The sequence below is a fragment of the Vombatus ursinus genome, unplaced genomic scaffold (assembly GCF_900497805.2).
Source record: "Vombatus ursinus unplaced genomic scaffold, bare-nosed wombat genome assembly UNPS02014813.1, whole genome shotgun sequence".
NCBI classification, from domain to species: domain Eukaryota; kingdom Metazoa; phylum Chordata; class Mammalia; order Diprotodontia; family Vombatidae; genus Vombatus; species Vombatus ursinus.
Window position 1 is genome coordinate 18,054,968 of NW_020954591.1, and position 25,524 is coordinate 18,080,491.

The following is a 25,524-nucleotide window of genomic DNA, read 5'->3' on the forward strand; positions in this document are numbered from 1 at the left end:
TCTAGAAGTAAACACAATATGTCAGATGAAGCCTAAAGAACGTATTAAAACTATTACCAACCTTATCTGGACATTATGACTCCATTCATGCTCCATATGACTTTTTGCACTGTTCTCTCCTTTATGCAAAAATTGGCTTCAACTCTTTCTTCTCCTGTCCCCACTACATGTCTCAGACTTGGTGGATGGTCATAGATTCCGAACAGAATTGCAGTTACTCACTCCTAAAAAGGGGACCTATATGGTCTATGCTAGGAACAAAGAATATATGCCTATAATTTGTCATTTCAGTACTCAAGAAGCTGATTATCTCCATTTGTGATCTCCAGCATATGCTGCCCCAGTTGATCAGTAGTTCTTTGGCTGGGACTTTGAATTCTGGAAAGTTAAAATTCTTATAACCATGGCTAATTGAGATAAATTAAAAGACTTCTCCATGTACTTCTTTTTTTAAATTTCCAAAACAAAACTTTTTATTGAAACAATTAGCCAAAAATATCATAGAGATCAAGTTTTTAAAGTAATTTAAAATGACATAAAAATCACAGAATTCTGAAAAATGGTGAAGGATCTCGTAGATTAGCCAGCCACTTTGGTAACTAAATCATAATTTAGTACTTTCCTTATTTATCTTCAACTAACAAATCCTAGCTTACTCAAATACTTTTTTTTTTATCCTCAGACTTGGGTAAAATTATTTTGTTTAAATTTATTCTGAATCATTTTCTTAGAATTAGTTACTGCTAAAAATACTGCTTATCTATAGAATTTTTAATGTTTTTTTTAAATAATATATCTCCAAACTGTAATTTGAACTTAGCAGGTAAATATTTGCTTATTGATTGATTATATCCAGCTTAAAAAGTCTCCCCTCCTAACAGTTGCCAGTATTTCATTTGTGGTTTTTGTAAATGTTTTTTCTATTCTGCCTAGCTTTTAGGACTAATTAAAGATACAATCCTATATTCCCCTTATTTCTTTCTTCTTTTTTCTCTGCCCCCCCACCATGTGACTGGAGAGAGAGAATTTAGGATTGCATAGGGTATTCTCTGTGAGCAGTGTAAATCTCTGTCTGTCTTTACCAGTTAGTTTTTTTTTGACATCTCACTTTCAAAGGAAAGAAGAACCTCCCCAACTTAAAACACACATTTACTGGAAAGGCTTACATGAACTGATGAAAGTGAAGTGAGCAGAACCAGGAGAACACTATATACAGTATCAGCAACATTATGCATTAAACAACTATGAATGACTTAGTTCTTCTCAGCAATGCAATGATCCAAGACTAATCCAAAGGACTTGTGATGGAAAATGCTATCCACATCCAGAGAAAGATCTGACAGAGTCTGAATGCAGATCAAAATAAACTATTTTCACTTTAATTTTTTTTTCATGGTTGTTTTCCTTGGCCTTTTTCTTTCACAACATGACTAATATGAGAAATATATTTTACATGATTGTAAATAACCTATATTAAATTGCTTACTATCATAGGGAGGTGGTATTTATGGAGGGAGAAAATTTAAAACTCAAAATTTTTAAAAAATGAATGTTAAAAGTTGTCTTTACTTGCAATTGAAAATGCTATTAAAAGAGAACATAGGTTTAGTTTCCTTCCTTCCCTCATTTTTTCTTTCTTTCTATTTCTTTCTTTCTTCCTTCCTCTTTGTTTCTTCCTTCCTTTCCTCATCTCTTTCTTCCTTCCTCTCTCTCTCCCTTTCTTTCTTTTTTCTTCCTCTCTCCCTTTTTCTTTTTCCTTCCTTCCTTCCTTCCTTCCTTCCTTCCTACCTTCCTACCTTCCTTCCTTCCTTCCTTCCTTCCTTCCTTCCTTCCTTCCTTCCTTCCTTTCTTTCTTTCCCCTTTGCAACCAAGTTTTATATCTTTCAGATTAGGATTGCCCAATCAAAGACATTGTAATTAAAAAAAAAATCTCAGCTCACCCTAAATACTGCTTTGTATGTAGGTCCAGTATTTTTTCTAGGACAAAATCTTTTTAAACATTTAACAGAAACCTTAAAATAAGGTAACTGTAAAATTATTTTTTTTAAAGACTTTATCTTGTTTGGTCCTGAACTCTTCCAATATCCATAGACATGACAGATAATCTCTTCCTTACTTTTATATTTTGTTTATGTATTACCCTTTTGCTCTAAATAACATATCCATTTCAGGCTTGTCTTGGAATATGGTATGAAATATTGGTCTGTGCCAAGTTTTTGCCAAACTACTTTCCAACAGTTTTTGTCAAATAGTAAGTTGTTGCCCCAAGAACAAAGATTTGGAGTTTTATATTTGCTTCTGTATATTCAGTATTCAATCCGTTTTTTTTTTTCCATTTCTTGAACATTGTGATTACTGCTTTGTATTATTGGGTTCACATACTGTTAGGCTCCCTTACTTCTCATTTTTCATTAATTCATGATGTTCTTGATTTTTTGTTCTTCCAGATAATTTTTTTTAAATTTAGGTCTATAAACTAACTTTTTGTAGTTTGATTGGTATAGCACCAAAAAAGTAAATTAATTTATTTTGTATTATCATTATTATTATATTGGTTCAGTCTACCCATGTATAATAAATATTTATCTATTTAATTACTTGTTAAATCTGCCTTTATTTATGTAAAGAATATTTTTGTAGAAATTTATTAAGTGTCTTCTTGTGCCAGGCACAATGCTAAGCTCTGTATAGATATTTAACTCATTGGAGAATCATAATAACTGTGAAGCAGATTTTTGTTATGATCCCTGTTTTACAGATGTAAAAACTGTTTTGCAACTATGTACATATAGTTCTTATTTGTGTACTGGCAAATAAATTCCCAGCTGGGTGGCACAGTGGATAGAGTGCGTGGCCTAGAGTCAGGAAGACTCATCTTCCTAAATTCAAATCTGACCTTAAACACTTACTAGCTGTGTAATCCTAGGCTGTGTAATCACAATTGTGTTTGCTTGTATTTCCTCATCTATAAAATGTGCTGGAGAAGGAAATGGCAAACCACTCTAGTAACTTTACAAAGAAAATCCCAAATGGGGTAACAAAGAACTGGACATGACTGAACAACAAAAAGTAGACTGCAAAGGTTTTTTAGTAATTGTAAATGAGAGGACTTCCACTTCTGGAAGCCAAGATGGCGGAGTAAAAAGGTAGTTGATCTCACCCTCCCCTATCAAACTCTGAAAACCCAGAAAATATCACCCCAGAAAAAACCCTGGAACAGCTGACCCAGAAGAAAGACAGGGTGCAGCAGTGCAGTAGCCCAGGTAGCTAGAGGGATTAACGGGAAAGTCCCCTCTTACCCTCTGGGAAGGGGAGCAGTACAGAATCAGGAGTTGCTCAGCCAGTTAGTGGAAAGACCCACTTTGGCACACCAGGAGGAGATTCAAGTGCCTCGGAATTCTACAGCAAATGGGTCTCCCAGTGGCTCAGCAAAAATAAGGGAAACAGCACTACAAAGGACCCCAGGCAGATAATCACCCTGCAGCTATCCTCTGAAAGGAGCTGAAGAAAGCAACCTAGAGGTGCCTGAAAGTTCCAGCCTTGTTGATTCCAGCCCAACATCAGGTAAGCTATCAGAACCCTAGAGCCTCCAACTGCAAACCAGGAGAAAATCCCAAAGCCCAGGTGGTCGAGCAGGCAAACACCAACAGATGGACCTCCGGGTGCCTCAGTGAGGTCAGGGGAACCAGTGGAAATCAGCTCAGAAAACCACCAGGTGCCTTGGCATTCTACAACAAAGGAGTCTCCCAGTGCCTCAAAAGAACTAAGGGAGGCAACACTGCAAGGGGCCCCAGACAGATAAACACCCAGCAGCATCCATCTAAAAGGAGTTGAACATAGCTAAAAGAAAAGAAAAGCAGGCAACCTAGGTTTGCCTGAAAGTCCCAGCCTTCCTGATTCCAGCCCAACACCAGGTAAGCTGCCAGAACCCTACAGCATCCAATTGCCAACATAAGAGGCCCCAGCACACAAAGTCAGTGACCATGACCTAAGCTCCCAACACAAGAAGCTTGGTTCAGTGTCCTCTGCTCCTCAGCAGGAGAGCATAATCTCTTTAAAGGCCAGGGAATAAAAAACACCATGCGTAAAAAGAAATGTATTATAGATTCATATTGTGAGAAGAGTGAAGATCAAGACAGAAATTCTGAAGAGGACAACATTGTCATCAAACCCACATCTGCAACATCAAAAGGGAATATGAACTGGTCTGAAGTCCAAAAATCCTTCTTAGAAGAGCTCAAGAAGGATTTTAAAAGTCAAATGAGAGAGGTAGAGGAGTCCTTAAAAAGTACAATTGGCTAATTGGAAAAAAAGTACACTGAAAAAAACAAGTCCCTAAAAAACACAATTGGCCAACTGGAAAAAAAAGTACGCTGAAGAAAACACATCCCTTAAAAATACAATTGACCAATTGGACAAGAAAGTACAAAATCTAACAGAAGAAAACAATATGTTAAAAATCAGAATTGAGCAAATGGAAACTAATGACTCTATGAGAGAGCAAGAATCAGTCAAATAGAAACAAAAAAATGAAAAAATAGATGAAAATGTAAAATACCTCATGGGTAAAACAACTGACCTGGAAAATCAATCCAGGAGAGACAATTAAAAAATTATAGACCTACCTGAAAATCAGGATGAAAAAAAGAGCCTGGACAATATCTTTCAGGAAATCATAAAGGAAAACTGCCCTGAAGTCCTAGAACCTGAAGGTAAAATAACTATAGAAAGAATTCACCACTCCCCATCTGAAAGAGATCCCAAATTGAAAATGGAAAGGAATTTAACAGCTAAATTACAAAATTACCAGATTAAAGAGAAATTACTGCAAGCAGGAAGAAAGAAAAAATTTAAATATCATGGAATCATAGTCAGGAATACATAGGACCTTGCAGCCTCTACATTAAAAGACCATAGGGCATGGAACATGACATTCTGTAAAGCAAAGGTGCTTGGAATGCAGCCAAGGATTAACTACCCAGCAAAAATGAGCATGATTTTTCAGGGAAGGAGATGAATATTCAATGAAATAGGGGACTTCCAAACCTTCCTGATAAAAAGACCAGAGCTCAACAAAAAATTTTATCTTCAAGTACAAGATTCAAGAGAGACATAAAAAGGTAAATGGGACAGAAAGATACAATATGTTGCTAATCAGGGCAAAATGTTTACATCCCTACAAGGGAAGATGACACTTGCAACTCGTGAGAACTGTATTATTATTGTACCATGTTAAAGCAGTATACATAAAGGGGGTGGATATAAGTTGACTTTGATGCAATGATAAAAAAAATTAATCAAGTGGGTTAAATGGACCCAAGTAAGTGGATTAGTCTGAGCTAAGAAAATGTACTGAGAAAGGAGGAGGCAGACAAGGGTAAATTACATTACAGGAAAAGACACAAAAACCTATTAGAGAAGAGGTAAAGAAGGGAGGGGGATGAACATTGTTTGAACCTTATTCTCATCAGATTTGGCTCAAGAAGGGAATAACATAATCAGTCAGGTATTGAAATCTAACTGGCACTATAGGCAGTAGGAGGGAAAAGGGGAAAGAAAAGGGAGGCGGGGATAGAAGGGAGGGAAGAAGCAGTAAGGGTAAAGGGGAAGAAAAGGGAAAGGGATAATAGAAGGGAGGTGGGACTGAAGGAGGCAGTGGTCAAAAGCAAAACACTAGTGGGGGGGGAAGGGAGAAAGGAGAAAGAAAAGTATAAATGGGGGGGGAAGGATGGAGAAAAAGACACAGTAATCATAACTGTGAATGTGAATGGGATGAACTCTCCCATAAAACGGAAACATATAGCAGAGTGGATTAAAAACCATAATCCTACAATATGTTGCTTACAGGAAACATATTTGAAAAAGAGTGGCACATACAGGGTAAAGGTAAAAGGCTAGAGCAAAATATATTATACTTCAGCTGAAGTAAAAAAAGCAGGGGTAGTAATCCTGATCTCAGACAAAGCAAAAGCAAAAATAGATCTTATCAAAAGACACAAGGAAGGAAACTACAACCTGCTGAAAGGCACCATAGACAATGATGTAATATCATTACTAAACATATATGCACCAAGTGGTATAGCATACAAATTCTTAGAGAAGAAGTTCAGTGAATTACAGGAAGAAATAGACAGCAAAACTAAACTAGTGGGGGACCTCAACCTCCCCCTCTCTGAACTAGATAAATCTAACCACAAAATAAACAAGAAAGAAGTTAAGGAGGTGAATAGAACACTAGAAAAGTTAGGTATGATATACCTCTGGAGAAAACTGGATGGGGATAGAAAGGAATATACTTTTTTCTCGGTGGTACATGGCACATACACAAAAATTGACCATGTACTAGGGCATAAAAACCTCACAATCCAATGCATAAAGGCAGAAATTTTTTTTTAGGCAGTTGGGGTTAAGTGACTTGCCCAGGGTCACACAGCTAGTAAGTGTCAAATGTTTGGTCTGAGGCCGGATTTGAACTCAGGTCCTCCCGACTTCAGGGCTGGTGCTCTATCTACTGCACCACCTAGCTGCCCCACAAAAGGCAGAAATATTAAATGCATCCTTTTCAGATCATGATGCAATAAAAATTATATGTAATAAAGGGCCATGGAAAGATAGACTAAAAATAATTGGAAACTAAATAATCTAATCCTAAAAAATGATCGGGTCAAACAACAAATCATACAAACAATCAATAATTTCATTCAAGAGAATGACAATAATGAGACAACATACCAAAACTTATGGGATGCAGCAAAAATAGTTCTTAAGGGGAAGTTTTATACCTCTAAATGCTTACATACATAAAATAGAAAAAGAGGAGATCAATGAATTGGACATTCAACTAAAAAAAAACTAGAAAAAGAACAAATTAAAAATTCTCAATTAAACACCAAATTAGAAATTGAAAACCAAAGGAAAAATTAATAAAATTGAAATTAAGAAAACCATTGAACTAATAAATAAAACTAAGATCTGGTTTTATGAAAAAAACCAATAAAATAGATAAACCTTTGGTTAATCTAATTAAATAAGAAAGAAGAAAACCAAATTACTAGTATCAAGAATGAAAAGGGTGAAGCTACCACCAAGGAAGAGGAAATTAAAACAACAATTAGGAATTATTTTGCTCAACTATATGCCAACAAATTTGACAATCTTAGTGAAATGGATACATATTTACAAAAATATAAATTGCCCAGATTAACAGAAGAGGAAGTAAAATACTTAAATTACCCCATCTCAGAAAAAGAAATTAAACAACCCATTGATGAACTCCCTAGGAAAAAATCTCCAGGGCCAGATGGATTTACATGCGAATTCTATCAAATATTTAAAGAACAATTAATTCCAATACTATATAGACTATTTAGTAAAATAGTGAAGAAGGAATCTTACCAAATTCTTTTTATGATACAAATATGGTGCTGATACCTAAACCAGGAAGAGTCAAAACAAAGAAAGAAAATTATAGACCAATTTCTCTAATGAATATAGATGCAAAAATTTTAAACAAAATATTAGCAAATCGATTACAGCAACTTATCACAAGAATAATACACTATGACCAGGTAGGATTTACACCAGGAATGCAGGGCTGGTTCAATATATGGAAAACTATCAGCATAATTCATCATATCATCACCAAAACTAACAGAAACCACACGATCATTTCAATAGTTGCAGAAAAAGCTTTTGACAAAATACAACACACATTCCTATTAAAAACACTAGAGAGCATAGGTATAAATGGAGTCTTCCTTAAAATAACAAATAGCATCTATCTAAAACCTTCAGCAAGCATAATATGTAATTGGGACAAGCTAGAAGCATTTCCAATAGGATTGGGGGTGAAACAAGGATGTCCATTATCACCACTGTTGTTCAATATTGTACTGGAAATGTTAGCTTTAGCAATAAGAGAAGAAAGAGACATTGAAGGCATTAGAATAGGCAAAGAAGAAACAAAGCTATCACTCTTTGCAGATGACATGATGTTATACTTAGAGAATCCCAGAGAATCAAGTAAAAAAACCACTTGAAATAATAAAAAACTTTAGCAAAGTTGCAGGCTATAAAAAAAACCCACATAAATCATCAGCATTTCTATATATTACCAAGAAAGCCCATCAGCAAGAGATAGAAAGAGAAATTCCATTTAAACTTACTGCAGAAGTTATAAAATATTTAGGAGTCTACCTCCCGAAACAAACCCAGGAACTCTATGAACACAATTACAAAACGCTTTTCACACAGATAAAATCAGATCTAAATAATTGGAAAAACATCAGTTGTTCATGAGTAGGACGAGCTAATATAATAAAAATGACGATTCCACCTAAGGTAATTTACTTATTCAGTACCATACCAATTAAACTACCAAAAAACCTATTTTATAGAGTTAGAAAAAATAATAACAAGATTCATTTGGAAGAATAAAAGGTCCAGAACATCAAGAGAACTAATGAAAAGAAATGCAGGGGAAGGTGGCCTAGCCATTCCAGATCTTAAATTGTAGTATAAAGCAGCAATCATCAAAACTGCTTGGTACTGTCTAAGAAATAGAATGGTGGATCAATGGAATAGGTTAAATATGCAAGACACAGTAGTCAATGACTATAGTAATCTATTATTTGATAAACCCAAAGACCCCAGCTTCTGGGATAAGAACCCACTCTTTGAAAAAAAAGCTGCTGGGAAAACTGGAAAAGAGTATGGCAGAAACTAGGCATAGACCAAAATTTCACATCATATACCAAAATAAAGTCAAAATGGCTTCATGATTTAGATATAAAGGCTGATACTATAAGCAAACTGGGAGAGCAAGGAATAGTTTACCTGTCAGATCTATGGAGAACAGAAGAATTCATGACCAAACAGGAGATAGAAAACATTACAAAAGGCAAAATAGATAATTTTGATTACTTTAAATTGAAATGTTTTTGCACAAACAAAGCCAATGCAACTAAGATTAGAGGGAAGGTAGAAAACTGAGAAAGAATTTTTACAACCAGTCTGTCTGATAAGGGCCTCATTTCTAAAATATATAGAGAAGTCAAATTTATAAGAATACAAGCCATTCTTCAATTGATAAATGGTCAAAGGATATGAACAGACAGTTTTCAGATGAAGAAATTAAAGCCATCTACAGTCATATGAAAAAATTCTCTAAATCACTATTGATGAGAGAAATGCAAATCAAAACAACTCTGAGGTACCACATCACACCTATCACAATGGCCAACATGACAAAACAGGAAAATGATAAATGTTGGAGAAGATGTGGGAAAATTGGAACACTAATGCATTGTTGGTGGAGTTGTGAAATGATCCAACCATTTTGGAGAGTAATTTGGAACTATGTCCAAAGGGCTATAAAAATGTGCATGTCCTTTGACCCAGCAATAGCATTTCTAGGGCTATATCCCAAAGAGATCACACAAATGGGAAAAAGACCTACATGTACAAAAATATTCATAGCAGCTCTTTTTGTGGTGGCAAAGAATTGGAAATTGAGAGAATGCCCATCAACTGGGGAATGGCTGAGCAAGTTGTGGTATATGAATGTGATGGAATACTATTATGCTATAAGAAATAATGAACAAGCTGACTTCAGAAAAACCTGGCAAGAGTTGTATGATCTGATACTGAGTGAAGTTACCAGAACCAAGAGAACATTGTACACAATAATGGCCACATTGATGATGACTAATATTCCCTTCCTGGCAATACAAGGATATAAGGCATCTCCAGAGGCCTAGTGATGGAAAAAGCTATCCACACCCAAAGAAAGAACTATGGAAGCCGAATTACTAGTTTTTTTCTCTTCTGTTGAGTTTTGTTTCCTCTTTCTGATGGTTCCTCCTATTAGTTTTAATTTCTACCTACAGCATCACTAATGTGAAAATACATTTAATATGAATGTAAATGTATAGCCTATATCAGATTATGTGCCGTCTTGGCGAGGGTGGTGGGGAGGAAGGGGGAGAAATTTTTAAACTCAAAAGCTATGGAAGTGATTATTGATAAATCAAAATAAATTAATAAAAAAGTAATTGTAAATTAAACATATCTTTCTATATCTTCCTGATGGGTTTTGTTGAGAATATGCAAACATACTGATGATTTGTATGCATTTATTTTATATCTTACAACTTTGTCAAAATTGTTAATTGCTTTCAATTAAATTTATAGTTGACTCTCTTTTTTTATTTTTAATTAGTCATCCAGAGAATGCAGCCCAAAGTAAAATCATTTAATGAAATAGTATGGTCAAAAAAGTAGCAAGATAACATTTCTTCCACAAGCCTAGGTCATGCTTATCCACAAATAAATGCATTATTAATGCAAAGAGTTGATACACCTAGTAATGTAGTTCCAAATGGAATGTAATAACAAAGGCACACATGTAGTGTGGCAACGTGTATCTGTTTTTGGTATTAATTTAATTATTTTTAGTTTTCAACATTCATTTCCACAGGATTTTGAGTTCCAAATTTTCTCCCCATCATGCCCCTTCCCCCACCCCAAGACAATGTACATTCTGAATACCCCTTCCCCTAATCTGCCCTCCCTTCTATCTCCTCCCTCCTTCTCTTATCCTGTTCCCCTTCTATTTTTCTGTAGGACAGGATAGATTCCTATACCCCATTGCCTATATATCTTATTTCACAGTTACATGTGAAAATAATTTTTAACATTTGTTTTTAAAACTTTGGATTTCAAATTTTCTCCCTTCCTCCCTCCCCACCCACCCTCATTGAGAAGGTAAACAACTCGATACAGGTTATACATGTGTAGTCATGCAAAACACTTCCATAGTAGTCATGTTGTGGAAAATTAACTATATTTCCCTTAATCCTATCCTGCCCTCTCCATTTATTCTGTTCTCTATTTTGACCCTGTCCCTTCTCAGAAGTGTTTGCTTCTGATTACCCACTCCCCCAATCTGCCCTCCCCTCTATCATCACCCTGCTCTCTTATCCACTTCTCCCCTATTTTCCTACTTGGTAAGATAGATTTCCATACCTAATTGAGTGTGTATATTATTCCCTCCTTAAGTCAAATCTGATGAGAATAAGATTCACTCATACTCTCTCATCTTCACTCCACTTTCCCTCCACTGTAAAAGCCTTTTCTTTTCTGTTTTATGTGAGATAATTTACCCCATTCTACCCCTCCCTTTCTCTTTCTCCCAGTGTAATCCTCTCTCACTCCCTAATTTTATTCTCCAGATATCACCCATTCATCTTCAGCTCACCCTGTGCCCTCTATCTATCTATCTATCTATCTATCTATCTATCTATCTATCTATCTATCTATCTATCTATCTATCTATATGTTTTTTTCCCTCTAAGTACCCAAATACTGACAAAGGTCTCATGAGTTACAAATATCATCTTTCCATGTAGGAATGTAAACAGTTCAACTTTAATAATTCCCTTATGATTGTTCTTTCCTTTTTATGCTTCTCTTGAGTCTTGTATTTGAAAGTCAAATTTTCTATTCAGTTCTGGTCTTTTTATCAAGAATGCTTGAAAGTCTTCTATTTCACTGAATGTCCATTTTCCCACCAAAGGATTATACTCAGTTTTGCTGGATAGGTGATTCTTGGTTGTAATCCTATCTTCTTTGCCTTTTGGAATATCATATTCTAAGCCCTCTGGCCCGTTAATGTAGAAGCTGCTAAATCTTTTGTTATCCTGATTGTGTTTCCACAATACTTGAATTGTTTCTTTCTGGCTGCTTGCAATATTTTCTCCTTGACCTGGGAACTCTGGAATTTGGTTACAATATTCCTAGGAGTTTTCCTTTGTGGATTTTTTTCAGGAGGTGATCAGTGGATTCTTTCAATTTCTATTTTACCATTTGGTTCTAGAATATGAGCACTGTTTGCCTTGATGATTTCTTGAAATATGAATTTCTTTTTTTTTTTGATCATGGCTTTCAGATAGTTCAATAATTTTTAAATTATCTCTCCTGGATCTATTTTCCAGGTCAGTTGTTTTTCCAATGAGATATCTCACATTCTCTTCTATTTTTTCATTAATTTGGTTTTGTTTTATAATATCTTTATTTCTCCTAAAGTCAAGAGCTTCCAATTGATTCATTCTAATTTTTAAGGAAATATTTTCTTCAGTGAGCTTTTGGACTTCCTTTTCCATTTGGCTAATTATACTTTTGAAATCATTTGAACCTCTTTTGCCATTTGGGTTAGGCTATTTTCTAAGGTGTTATTTTCTTCAGTATTTTTCTGGGTCTCCTTTAGCAAGCCTTTGACTTGTTTTTCATGATTTTCTTGCATCACTCTCATTTCTCCTTTCAGTTTTTCCTTTACTTCTCTTACTTGCTCCTCAAAATCCTGTTTGAGTTCTTCCATGGCCTGGGTTGGATTCAGATTTTTCTTGAAGGCTTTGGCTGTAGGAGCTTTGATTTTGTTGTCTTCTTCTGGTTGTTTGTTTTGATCTTCTTTGTCACCAAAGAAAGATTCTATGGTCTGACATTTTTTGTGTGGTTTGCTCATGTTGCCAGCCAATTACTTGAGTTTTAACTCTTTGTTAAGATAGGGTTCTGCTTCCAGTGTGGATAATGTGCTGTCCTAAGCTTCGGGGGTTTTGTGCAGCTGTTTTCAGAGATATTTCTAGGGACCTATACATTATCAGTTCTTCCAATGTGGCATGATTAAGGGCGAGGTATTTACTCTTTTCCTGGCCTGTGCTCTGGTTTATGAGTGACCATAAGCACTCTTCTTTGCTTTCAATTTTGTTGATATCTTCTTTGGTTTTTCAAAATTTCTATTTTGGTATTTTTGAGGGTTTGGAATTTGTTGGTTTTCAAATTTCTTCTTGCATGCCCAATATATTGTTACACTTTTTATTGTTAAGGATATTTAACAAAATATGCATTTTCTCCTTATGCTGCTTTGACTGCCCTGTCAACATTTTGATATATTGTCTCATTATTGTCATTATTTTTAGTGGAATTATTGATTGTTTCTATGTTCTATTCTTTGACCCACACGTAATTTAGGATTAAGTTGTTTTGTCTCCAAATAATTTTGTTCTTTGCGTCAGTGTTTTATTGGTCATAATTTCCATTGCATTATTATCTGTAGAAGTAGCTTCTGCTTTTTTGGATTTATTAGTGATGTTTTTATGCTATGAGATGGTTATTTTTTGTGAAAGTACCATACACAGCAGAGAAATAGGAACATTCTTTTATGTTCCTGTTCAGTAATCTTTAGGGGTCAAATTTAGGTTTTTTTTAAAATTCTATTTAAGCTCTTCATTTCTTTCTTTCTTAGATTTGTTTAGATTTGAAAGAGTGTAAATTGAGTTGTTCCTACTATTATAATTTTAATGTTTATTTTCCCCTATAACTCATTAAAGTTTTTCTTTAATAATTTAGATGCTATTGCATTTGGTGCATACAAATTTAGTATTGATGTTAAATCATTATTTATCATAATCTTCAAGAAAATCTCTCTCTCTCTCTCTCTCTCTCTCTCTCTCTCTCTCTCTCCCTCCCTCCCCAAAAGGGGTTAAGTGACTTGCCCAAGGGCACATACCTAGTAAGTGTCAAGTGTCTGTGGTCAGGTTTGAACTCAGATCCTCCAGTCTTTTTGATTTCAGGGCTGGTGCTTTTTCCACTGTACCACCTAGCTACCCCTCTGTATCTTTTAAGTATGTCTATTTTTGCTGTTGCCTTTTCTAAGATCATGATGGCTACCCAAGCCTTTTTTCCTTTGGCTGAAGCATAATAGACTTGGCTTCAGCATCTTTCTATTTTAAATTTCTGTTTTCATATGTAAAATGTTGTTGAATTCTGCTTTCTAATACATTTTGCTCTCCTTTTTCATTTTATGAATGAATTCATTCCATTCACAGTCAAAGTTACGAGCATTAATTGTGTAATTCCCTCCATCTTATTTTCTTATTCTTTTCCTTTTCTTTGTTCCCCACCCCATCATAAGGAGTTTGGTTTTTTTTTATTTTTTTAATTAATTTATTTTGATTTATAGACCATCATTTCCATAAGCTTTTGAGTTTTAAATTTTTCTCCCTGTCTCTCCCCCCCTCCCCAAGACAGCATGCAATCTGATATAGGCTATACATATGCATTCCTATTAAACATATTTTCACATTAGCAATGTTGTAAGTAAGAATTAGAACCAATAGGAGGAACCACCAGAAAGAGAAAACAAAACACAACAGAAGAAAAAAAATAGCAAATAGTATGCTTTGATCTGCATTCAAACTCCACAGTTCTTTCTTCAGATGTGGATAACATTTTATATCATGAGATCTTTGGAGATGTCTTAGATCCTTGTATTGCTGAAAAGAGTTAAGTCTATCAATTTTAGTACATCACACAATGTGACTGTTACTGTGTACAACATTCTTTTGGTTCTGCTCACATCACTCAACATCAGACCATACACGTCTTCCCAGGTTTTTCTGAAGTCTGCTTGTTCATCATTTCTTATAGCACTATTACATTCATATACCACAACTTGTTCAGCCATTCCCCAATTGATGGGCATCCTCTCAATTTCCAATTCTTTGCCACCACAAAAAGAGCTGCTATGAATATTTGTGTACATGTGGGTCCTTTTCCCATTTGTATGATCTCTTCGGGATATAGCCTTAGAATTGTTATTGCTGGGTCAAAGGGTATGCACATTTTTATAGCCCTTTGGACATAGTTCCAAATTACTCTCCAAAATGGTTGGATCATTTCACAGCTCCACCAACAATGCATCAGTGTTCCAATTTTCCCACATCTTCTCCAACATTTATCATTTTCCTGTTTTGTCATGTTGGCCAATCTGATAGGTGTGAAGTGGTACCTCAGAGTTGTTTTAATTTTCATTTCTGCAATCAATACTGATTTAGAACACTTTTTTGATATGATTATGGATGGCTTTAATTTCTTCATCTGAGAACTGCCTGTTCATATCCTTTGACCATTTATCAACTGGGGAAAGGAATTTGTTTTAAAACTAATCTGTCCCTAGTTGGAGGGGAAAAAAATATATGTATGTAGATAGATAGATAGAGGGCACTGGGTAAATTGAAGATGAAGGGATCATATCTGGAAAATAAAATTAAGGTGTGAGAGAGGATTATACGAGGAGAAAGAGAAAGGGAGAGGTAGAATGAGGTAAATTATCTCACAAAAAACAGAAAAGAAAAGACTCTTACAGTGGAGGGGAAATGGGGGAAGGTGAGAGGGAATCAGTGAATCTTATTCTCATAGGATTTGACTTAAGGAGGGAATAGCATACACACTCAATTTTGTATGGAAATCTGTTTTACCCTACAGGAAAATGGGGGGGGGGAAGGGGACAAGTGAGTAGGAGGATGATAGAGAGGAGGGCAGATTGGGAAAGGGGAAAATCAGAAGCCAATACTTCTGAGGAGGGACAGGGTCAAAAGAAAGAATAGAATAAATGGAGGGCAGGATAGGATTGAGGGAAATAGAGTTCGTTTTTCACAGCATGTCTACTGTGGAAGTATTTTGCACAACTGCACATGTTTAACCTATGTTGAGTTGCTTGCCTTTTCAATGAGGGTGGGTGGGAGGGAGAAAGGGAGAAAATTTGGAACCCAAAGTTTTAAAAACACATGTTAAAAAAATGTTTTCACATGCAACTGGGAAACAAGAAATACAAGAAATGGGATACAGAAATGTATCCTGCCCTATAGGAAAATAGAAGGGGAAGGGGATCAGAGAAGCGGGGAGAGATAGAAGAGAAGGCAGACTAGGGGAAGAAGTATTCAGAATGCATGGCATCTTGGGGTGGGGGGAGGGGTGAGATAGGGTGAAAATTTGGAACTCAAAATCTTGTGGAAGTAAATGTTGAAAACTAAAAATAAATAAATTTATTAATAAAAAATAGTTTGGAATGATAAAAAAATTATAAAAAAATGAAAAAATAAAACTAATCTATCCCTTAACCAACACTCCATGTTTCCCCTTTTCCATTATCCTCTTTCTTTCTTGTTTCTCTTTGGAGTGAAATGTATTTCTGTGCCCCACTCTGTTTGCTTGTGTGTGTGTGTGTGTGTGTGTGTGTGTGTGTGTGTTCAGATGAGAGTGTGTGTCAGTATCGTGTGTCAGTAGCTTTCCATAATGTTTTTCCTTGTTGGTATATTTCTCTTTGTGCACTACAATTTCGAGACATGATTCTCCCCATCCTTCCTTTACCTTTCCCCAATGTAATCCTCCACCCTTCTACCCTTTCCTTTCCATTCTGCTTTAAGAGCATCAAAATATAACAGAATCTCTCTTGGGCCATCTGTCTATTTAGACACTTTCTCTGACCCCTGATTATGATGATAGAGTTCTAAGAGGATATATGTACCATCTCCTTATGTTAAAATATAAACATTTTATCCTTGTTCAGAGGAATGGGGAACAAACATTTATTAAATGCTGACTATATGCCAGGCATTATGGTAAGTGTTTTGCAAATATCTCATTTAATCCTCATCCCTATTTTATATTGAGGAAACTGAAGCAGGTAGATGTTAAGTGACTTGTCACATAGCTAGTAAGTGTCTGAGGCCATATTTGATCTTAAGTCTTCCTTAATCTGGGGCATCTAGGTGGATAGAACACTGGCCTTGGAATCACATCTTCCTGAGTTCAAATCTGGCTTCAGTTATGAGTTGTGCTATCCTGGGTAAGTCTCTTAACCTTGTTTGCCTCAGGTTCTTCATCTGGAGAAGGAAATAATGAACTACTTTGGTATTTTGGCCAAGAAAACCCCAAATGTGTTCAGGAAAAGTTGGACACAACCGAAATGACTTAACAACAACACAACAACAACATCAACAACAGCAACAACAAAAACGTCCTTACTGTAGGCCCAGCATTTTATCTGCTATATTTACTGGCTCATGTTCTTTTGTTAGATAAGTTATTCTTGGTGTTAAGCCTATACATTTTACTTTATACCATATTATATATATATATATATATATATATATATATATATATATATATATAATATAATATATATTATATATATTTTACTTTCTGGAATATCGTATTTCAAGCCCCACTCTTTTACAGTTGTAGCTGCTAAACTTTTGTGCTCCTAAACTGTGGTTCCTTAGTACTTGAATTCTTTTGGTTTGGCTAGTTTAAGTATTTTTCTTTCTTCAAACAGAAGGTTCTAGAGTTTGGCTCTAATATTCCTGGGAGTTTTTAATTGGGGATTTTGGGGAAAGGAGACCTATAAATTCTTTCTAATTCTACTTTTCTTTCTCTTTATAAGAGGGTCTTGTAGTTTTCTTCTATTATTTCTTGATACATGCCATGTAAACTCTTTCATGGGGCATAGCTTTCAAAGAGTCCAATGATTCTTTATTCCTCTTCAGTCTGTTATTAGGTCAGATCTTTTTGTTATGAGATGCCTTAAATTTCTTTCCTTCTTTCCTTCCTTCCTTCCTTCCTTTCTTTCTTTTTCTTTTTCTTTCTTTCTTTCTTTCTTCAACTTCTGTTTAACATTTCTTGTTCTATCATGGAGTTATCAACTTTTATTTGGTTAATTATAATTTCCAGGAGTTTTCCTCCCAATGTGGTAAGTTATATACCTCATGTTCTTAGCTATTAATTTTATTTCCAAATCTTTCTTCTATTTCTTATTTTTTCTCATTTTAGCTTCTTTTAAAAAGCTCTTGCTTCATCTGTTTCAGATTTTTACTTGTATTTAAGGTTTTTTTAAATTGTTTTTTCTATAGATATTGTGGATTCATTCTCTTCCACTTCTGTTTTGATCATCTCAGGCACCATAATCATGCTTTATTTTTATTTATTTTTGTTTGTTTGTTTTACTCATTCTTCCACCTTTTATCTTGACTTTGGGCTTTGTTAGGGCTGGACACTGCCCATTTCTGGGAAGAATTTCTGTGTTGAACTCTTATCCTTTTGGGTCCTTTTACTACTTTCTTGATAGGATTGAATATTGTATTATTCCAGGATCTCAGAGATTGCCCAGATACGAAATTTGAAAACTTTCAGTACTCCCAAAGCAGTGTTATTAGAAGCAAAGTCAGGTCACTGCCCTTTTGATTTTGCCTGAGGAAGTTCCTGACCCTGGTTTGGGTCTAAGCAACACTCCTGTGAGCCTGCCCCAGGGTGGAAGTATCAGTATACTACTGCTGGACTCAGCCACAGTCAGTTATCTGAGAAGCTCTACAGGTTCAGAATGATACACCTATAGGCTCCTCTTTGATCTGGGATTTCTACCTTGATTATTCCACTCCAGGCTTCATACTGAACTAAAAGGTTGGAACTGAAACTAATTTATTTCTGGGGTCAGAGGAACATAATTGCAGCTTGCTTCTAAACTTGTTCCTGGATTGGTACATAATCAAGACCTGTTAATACTTCCTACCCTAGAATGTCACCCCTTGGTGCAAGTTCTCTCTCCAGTCTACCCTAGATCTTGTGACATGGAACTATGTAGAGATGGATAAAACTAACAGTGGGCTATACCTTGTGCAAGGTAATGGTGCCCTGGTATTGGACTGGGACTTCCTCTTGCTTAGGTGCCCAGTCTGGTTCTCTTTCAGTCTTTGGGTACAGTAATGCTCTACATTGCTCATCCCTGGCAAGATCCTATCCATAGAGAGCACAGATGTTTCTCTTTATTTCAGCCAATCTGAACTGAAAAATGAGTCACTGTGAATTTTTTCCCATGGATTTCTGATCAGAATTTGATCTTGTGTGTTTTCTAGATCTTTGTAGAGGTGTGTTTGTGGAGGTGTGGAGGTGTGTAGAGGTGTGGAGTTGTAATAAACTGTATTCTTTCTGCTTCTCCATCATTATGACTCCATCCCCTATTAAAAAAAGTTTTAAAACCTCTCTTCCAACTAGGTTACTCCCACGCATATTTAAGAATACACAAATATGCAATATTTTTTGTTAGATGCAATCACAGAAATAATTTTGATTAATGGTATGATCTATCACTATCAAGTGATCAAGTGAAATATAAACAGTATATATTTGTATGTGTGAATATATATGCATATATATGTAGTTTATACCTTTGATGGGTATATAAACATACATATATGCATATATATGTATATGTGTGTATACATATACATACATATTATATATATATATATATATATATATATACATATACACTCATTCAATGTGTTGGTATTTGCTACTGTCATAGGGAATGCCTAGAAGTATCTTTAATATGGCAGACATTTAAATGTTTATTGAATCAACTTTAATTGAAATTGAAGAAGCATCAGATAGATAGATAGATACTCTGGTTTGCAAGTGATGTGGAACTGATTGCACCAACCATTTAGATTACTAGAGGCTTCCATCAATGAGATCCATAGTCACTTGAAAGACACTAGTTTTTTCCAAAGGAAAAAATGGATGAAGAATGCCTATGGTCCAAATGACATAGTACAATATTAGATACAAAACATGTCAAATTTATGAGTCATTTCATCCATTCATGTATCATATACTGGCACACAGGTGGATAATTAACTCTACCCAGAAATGATTAGGGGGAAAAATAAAGGCTTGGTTTCATTTGGAAAAATGCAGAGTACTTCCAATGATGCCAAGCTGTTTCCTAAAAAGATTTTTTTTAACATATATTCTTTCACATGGCATCTTGCAGAGTGCTGGCTTTGCAGTCATGAAGTGAATTTAGATTTTATTTCTCACGCTTACTGTCTATGTGATCCTGGGTAAGTCATTTAATCTCTCAATGTATGGGCATCACTATGATTTGCAAGGCCCTGGGCATTTTTTTTTTGCCAGACTCCAGGCAAATATTGTTTTTTGTCGAGCCATTGTTCATTAAAAATTGATTTGGGGGCAGAGCCAAAATGGCAGAGTAAAAGCAGTGACTTCCTTGAGCTCTCCTCCAAACCCCTCCAAATACCTATAAAAAATGGCTCTAAATAAATTCTAAAGAAGCAGAACTCACAAAAAGACAGAGTGAAACAAATGTCCAGTCCAAGACAACCTGTATGGTTGATCAGAAAAGTATACTGTGCAGGGTGGGGAGAGAAATGCAGTTTAACATGGGTGCGCAGGCTGCAGCAAACCTGGAGCAGGCCTCAGAGGACAGAATCACAGGCAGCTGTGGCAGTTTCCAGACTTCTCAACTCATGACACCAAAGAAAACTTAGAAGGTCACTGGGAAAAGTCTGTGTCTGCGGTGAGAGAGAGAAGCATGGTGGTCTCAGCTCAAGTCCCCAAGTGTGGCCCTGGGGCAGCAGTGGATGCCTCCTGAGCTTCCAGCCCACAGACTGTGGGGGAATTGAGTGGCTGATAAGAGGGGGATTGCAAAGATCTCTTTGTTGAGGCAGGACTCTCTTGCATTGCCCATGCTTGGATCTGGGTCACAGTTCTGGGTGGCGGTCCTGGGGTAAGGAAGAGCACTGGCTTGGTGGAGCTTGTAGGGGTGGTGGAGAGGAAATCCTCCTCACAGTTCCAAGACAGAGAAGAGTGCTTGTGGTCACTCATAGACCAGAGCTCAGGCCAGGAAATGAGTTAAACACCTCGCCCTTGATCATGTCACCTTGGAAGAACTGAAAATTTACAGGTCCCTAGAAGCATCTCTGAAAACAACTGCACAAAATCCCTGAAGCTTGGGACAGTACATTCTCCACACTGGAAACAGACCCCTACCTTAACAAAGAGTTTATAACTCAAGTAATTGGCTGGGATCATGAGCAAGCAGCACAAAAAGAACCAGACTATATTATCTTTGGTGACAAAGAATATCAAAACATACAACCAGAAGAAGACAACAAAGCCAAAGCTCCTACATCCAAAGCCTCCAAGAAAAATATGAATTGGTCCCAGGCCATGGAAGAGCTCAAAAAGTATTTTGAGAAGCAAGTAAGAGAAGTAGAGGAAAAACTGAGAGTGATGCAAGAAAATCATGAAAAACAAGTCAACAGCTTGCTAAAGGAGACCCAGAAAAATACTGAAGAAAATAACACCTTAAAAAATAGCCTAACTCAAATTGCAAAAGAGGTCCAAAAAGCCAATGAGAAGAAGAATGACCTAAAAAGCAAAATTGGCCAAATGGAAAAGGAAGTCCAAAGTTTACTGAGGAAAATACTTCCTTAAAAATTAGAATGGAGTAATTGGAAGCTAGTGACTTTATGAGAAATAAAGGCACTGTAAAACTAATCCAAAAGAATGAAAAAAATAGAAGATAATGTGAAATATCTCAGTGGAAAAACAACTGACCTGGGAGATAGATCCAGGAGAGATAATTTAAAAATTATTGGAGTATCTGAAAACCATGGTCAAAAAAAGAGCCTAGACATCATCTTTCAAAAAATTATCAAGGAAAAGTGCCCCGATATTTTTGAACCAGAGGGCAAAATAGAAATTGAAAGAATCCAGCAATCACCTCCTGAAAGAGATCCCCAAAGGAAAACTCCTAGGAATGTTGTAGCCAAATTCCAGAATTCCCAGGTCAAGGAGAAAATATTGCAAGCAGCCAGAAAGAAACAATTCAAGTATTGTGGAAACACAATCAGGATGACACAAGATTTAGCAATTTCTACATTAAGGGGCTAGAGGGCATGGAATACAATATTCCAGAGGCCAGAGGAGATAGGATTACAACCAAGAATCACCTATCCAGTACAACTGAGTATTATCCTTCAGGGTAAAAAAATGGTCATTCAGTGAAATAAGGAGCTTTCAAGCATTCTTGATGAAAAGACCAGAGCTGAATAGAAAATTTGACTTTCAAATACAAGACTCAAGTGAAACATGAAGGGGTAAACAGGAAAGAGAAATCTTAAAAGATTTATTAAGGTTGAACTGTTTACATTCCTGCATGGAAAGATGATATTTGTAACTCATGAGTCCTTTGTCAGTATTAGGGTAGTGGGAGGGAAAAATTATATGTATGTATGCATAGATAGATAGATAGATAGATAGACAGATAGATAGATAGATAGATAGATGGCACAGGGTAAGTTGAAGATGAAGGAGTGATATCTGGAAAATAAAATTAAGGGGTGAGAGAGGATTATACTAGGAGAAGGAGAAAAGGAGTTGTAGAATGGGGTAAATTATCTAACATGTAACAGACAAGAAAAGACTTTTACAGTGGAGGGGAAACAGGGGAAGGTGAGAGGGAATGAGTGAATCTTATTCTCATAGAATTTGGCTTAAGGAGGGAATAACAAATCAATGGGGTATAGAAATCTATCTTACCCTACCAGAAAATAAGGGGGGAAGGGGACAAGAGAGCAGGGGAATGATAGAAAGGAGGGCAGATTGGGAAAGGGATTAATCAGAAGCAAACACTTCTGAGGAGGGACAGGGTCAAAAGAGAGAATAGAATAAATGGGGGGTAGGATAGGATGAAGGGAAATATAGTTAGTTTTTCACAACATGACTACTATGGATGTGTTTTGCATGACTACACATCTATAACCTGTATTGAGTTGCTTGCCTTTTCAATGAGGGTGGTTGGGGAGGGAGGAAGGGAGAAAATTTGTAACCCAAAGTTTTAAAAACACATGTTAAAAAATTGTTTATAAAATAAAAAAAAACTTTAATTAAAAAAAAGAATAAAAGAAAAACCCAAATGGGGAAAACTGATTTGAATTTATTACAATATCCAGGGACCCACGTGAGATATATTTGTTTAGTGATGAAAATTTAGAATGATTCAGAACCAAAATCAATTTTTAAATTTGAATTACCATTGTTGTACATTCAACCCCTGGTATTTTAATTCAATGCAGAATGTGACCACAGATACCTAAAACATGAATTGCCCATATTATTCCTCTGACTATTCACAACATTATTGTTCAGATATTCTAGGAAAATGGTTTACAGCATGATGGCTCATCTCATAGTTACACTGCCAACAGTCCCTCAATATGCCAAAGACATCCATAGTCTCTTTTTCAGAAAATGTTTTCAAAACCATTTAATAGATATTGAGAAGTTAGAATATATTATCCAATATCTTTCATAAGTATCTTATATGCAAGATATGTAAAGGATTAATATAAATATATAAAATGTGGAGTAATTTTGCTTTAGATAAATGGTCAAAGTTTATGAAATGAGAGTTTTCAAAGGAGTTTTAAACCATTAGCAACCACCCCCAAACAAAAACAACAATACAAAGACTGTTTCAAAATCACTAATAATAAGAAAAAATAACTATGAGGCTTAAACTAACACTGAGTATATTAACAAAGATGACAAAATTATGTGTATGGTCAACAGTGAAAGAGTTGTGAAGCAACAGACACATTAAAGCACTATTGACAAAACAATTAATTGATGCAGCCATTTTGAAAAGCAACTTTTTAGTATGATGAAAATATGACCAGGATGTCCAAATTCTGATCAAGAGAGCACACTGCTAAGTACATATACTAAAATGCCCAAAGACATAGAGGTCCCAAACACATGAGAATATGTATATGATAGTGGAAAAATTAACAGAGTGGATGTCTATCAATTGTGAATTGACTGTTCAAGTTGCGGCATACAATCAATTAATAGAATAATAATAATAATATTGTTATTATATTATAATTATAGTGATTATACTATAATAATATCATATAATATATTATAATATAATAGTAATTATTTTAATTTACAATATTGTTATTAATAGAATAATAATAGAATATTACTTCACTGAAAGATATGATGAATATGAAGAATTCAGAGAAGCATGAGAATAAATGAATTGATGTTAAATGAAATAAGTAAAAGCATGAAAACACTATGCCGAATAAGTAAAATTATGTAAATGGGAGGAATAACAACAAAAGTGAAAGAGAATGTTGTATAATTATAATGACCCTGATAACCCCCACAGAAAGAGATGAGAAATCTTCTTCTCTTGTTCTATTTAAAAATGGCAAACTAAGGGTATAGAATCAATTGATATGTTGGTTAACTTCCTGAACTGCTTGTCTTTTCACTTTCTTCTTTTTTTATGAGAGAAAACTATCTGAATAAGAGAGTGAGGAGGAATTTGGAAATAAAAATAATGTTAACAATAAAAATTGAATGTCAAAAAGTCTGCCACATCAAAAGAATTGCTTGAATCACATGAGACTGATTATAGAATTACAAAATGTAGAAAAGCTTCATTTAACAAGAGAATCATTTACGTCTTCTAGAGTTATTTATATTATTTAAATAATGTTGGTGATATATACAAAGAAACTTCAAATGCTTCTGCTTGCAGATAATATAGGAAGTGGGAGGAATGAAAACTGTCCATTTGTCTGATGACCATTGCCTTTAGTTAATTAAGAAACTAAAATATTCTTTTAATTTAAAATTAATGAAGCAACCTATATAATTAAAATTCTCATTTTTTGGTATGTTTTTGTTTTCTGGGCAGCATCTTTAATTTCTTGGTTACAGAGAGTCAACAGAGAGAAACTTCCTCTACCAATGCATACAGGCACCTTCCTTGCAACTTAGAATCTTAGAGAGTTGCTGGAGTTGGGAGGTGCTGAGAAGTTATGACTTGCCCAGTACCTCACAGCCAATATTTCTTAGAAGTTGGACTTGAACACAGATCTTCATGACTCTGAGGACATACAACATGCCATACTATCTTACTTTTGATCATATATCTAACAATATGATATTGAAATTGATTTTGGAGAGTTTTTGCTACTGCCACATCAAGAGAACATTTCAATATTAATGTTCTCTTGATGTGGCAGTAGCAAAAACTCTCCAAAATCAATGTATATATATATATACACACACATATACACACACATACACACACACACACACACACACACATATATATATATATATAAATTACATAATTTGGAAGAATAGTATTTGAATCTGTGCTAATAAAGCTCAGTTATAGCACTCCAATATAAGCTCTAGGAAAAGATGTCACTCACAGTTTGGATTCTTTATATGATTCGGGGCAGGGGAATGCTTGCATGGTGAAATGTACATAAGAAACAATATGCAGTTTTCTAAGGTTTTATAAGAGTAATCAAATTTAATTTTGGGAGTCTATTAAAATAATGTTATTTGCACATTTGTATTACACATAATTTTGAAACGTGGTAGCTTTTTATAGACAAAATACTTTAAGGCATTTTTAACTAAAAGCATTGATTGATATTTTTTCTTACAGATGATAGATGAAGCAAATTCATTTTTAAATAAAAATCTTTTCCTGAATCTTTCATATTTGGTGAAAATTTTTGAAGCCCTGACTACTCTAAGTAAATTAATGCAAATTTCTTAAACTGATGCTCTGATCCAGAGATATAAAATGACTACATCTATTCATTAAAGAAGTTAGAGCCATGCTCCCAACATTTTATAAAACATATAAATGAATAAAATAATATTTAGATGGTATCCCATTTTAAATGTTTTCCTGTAAATGAAATAAAGTAACAATGTGTTTATTAATAACTTGACTGGTCAATAGAAACAATCTCATTTTATTTTAAAGATTTAGATATTTATAAA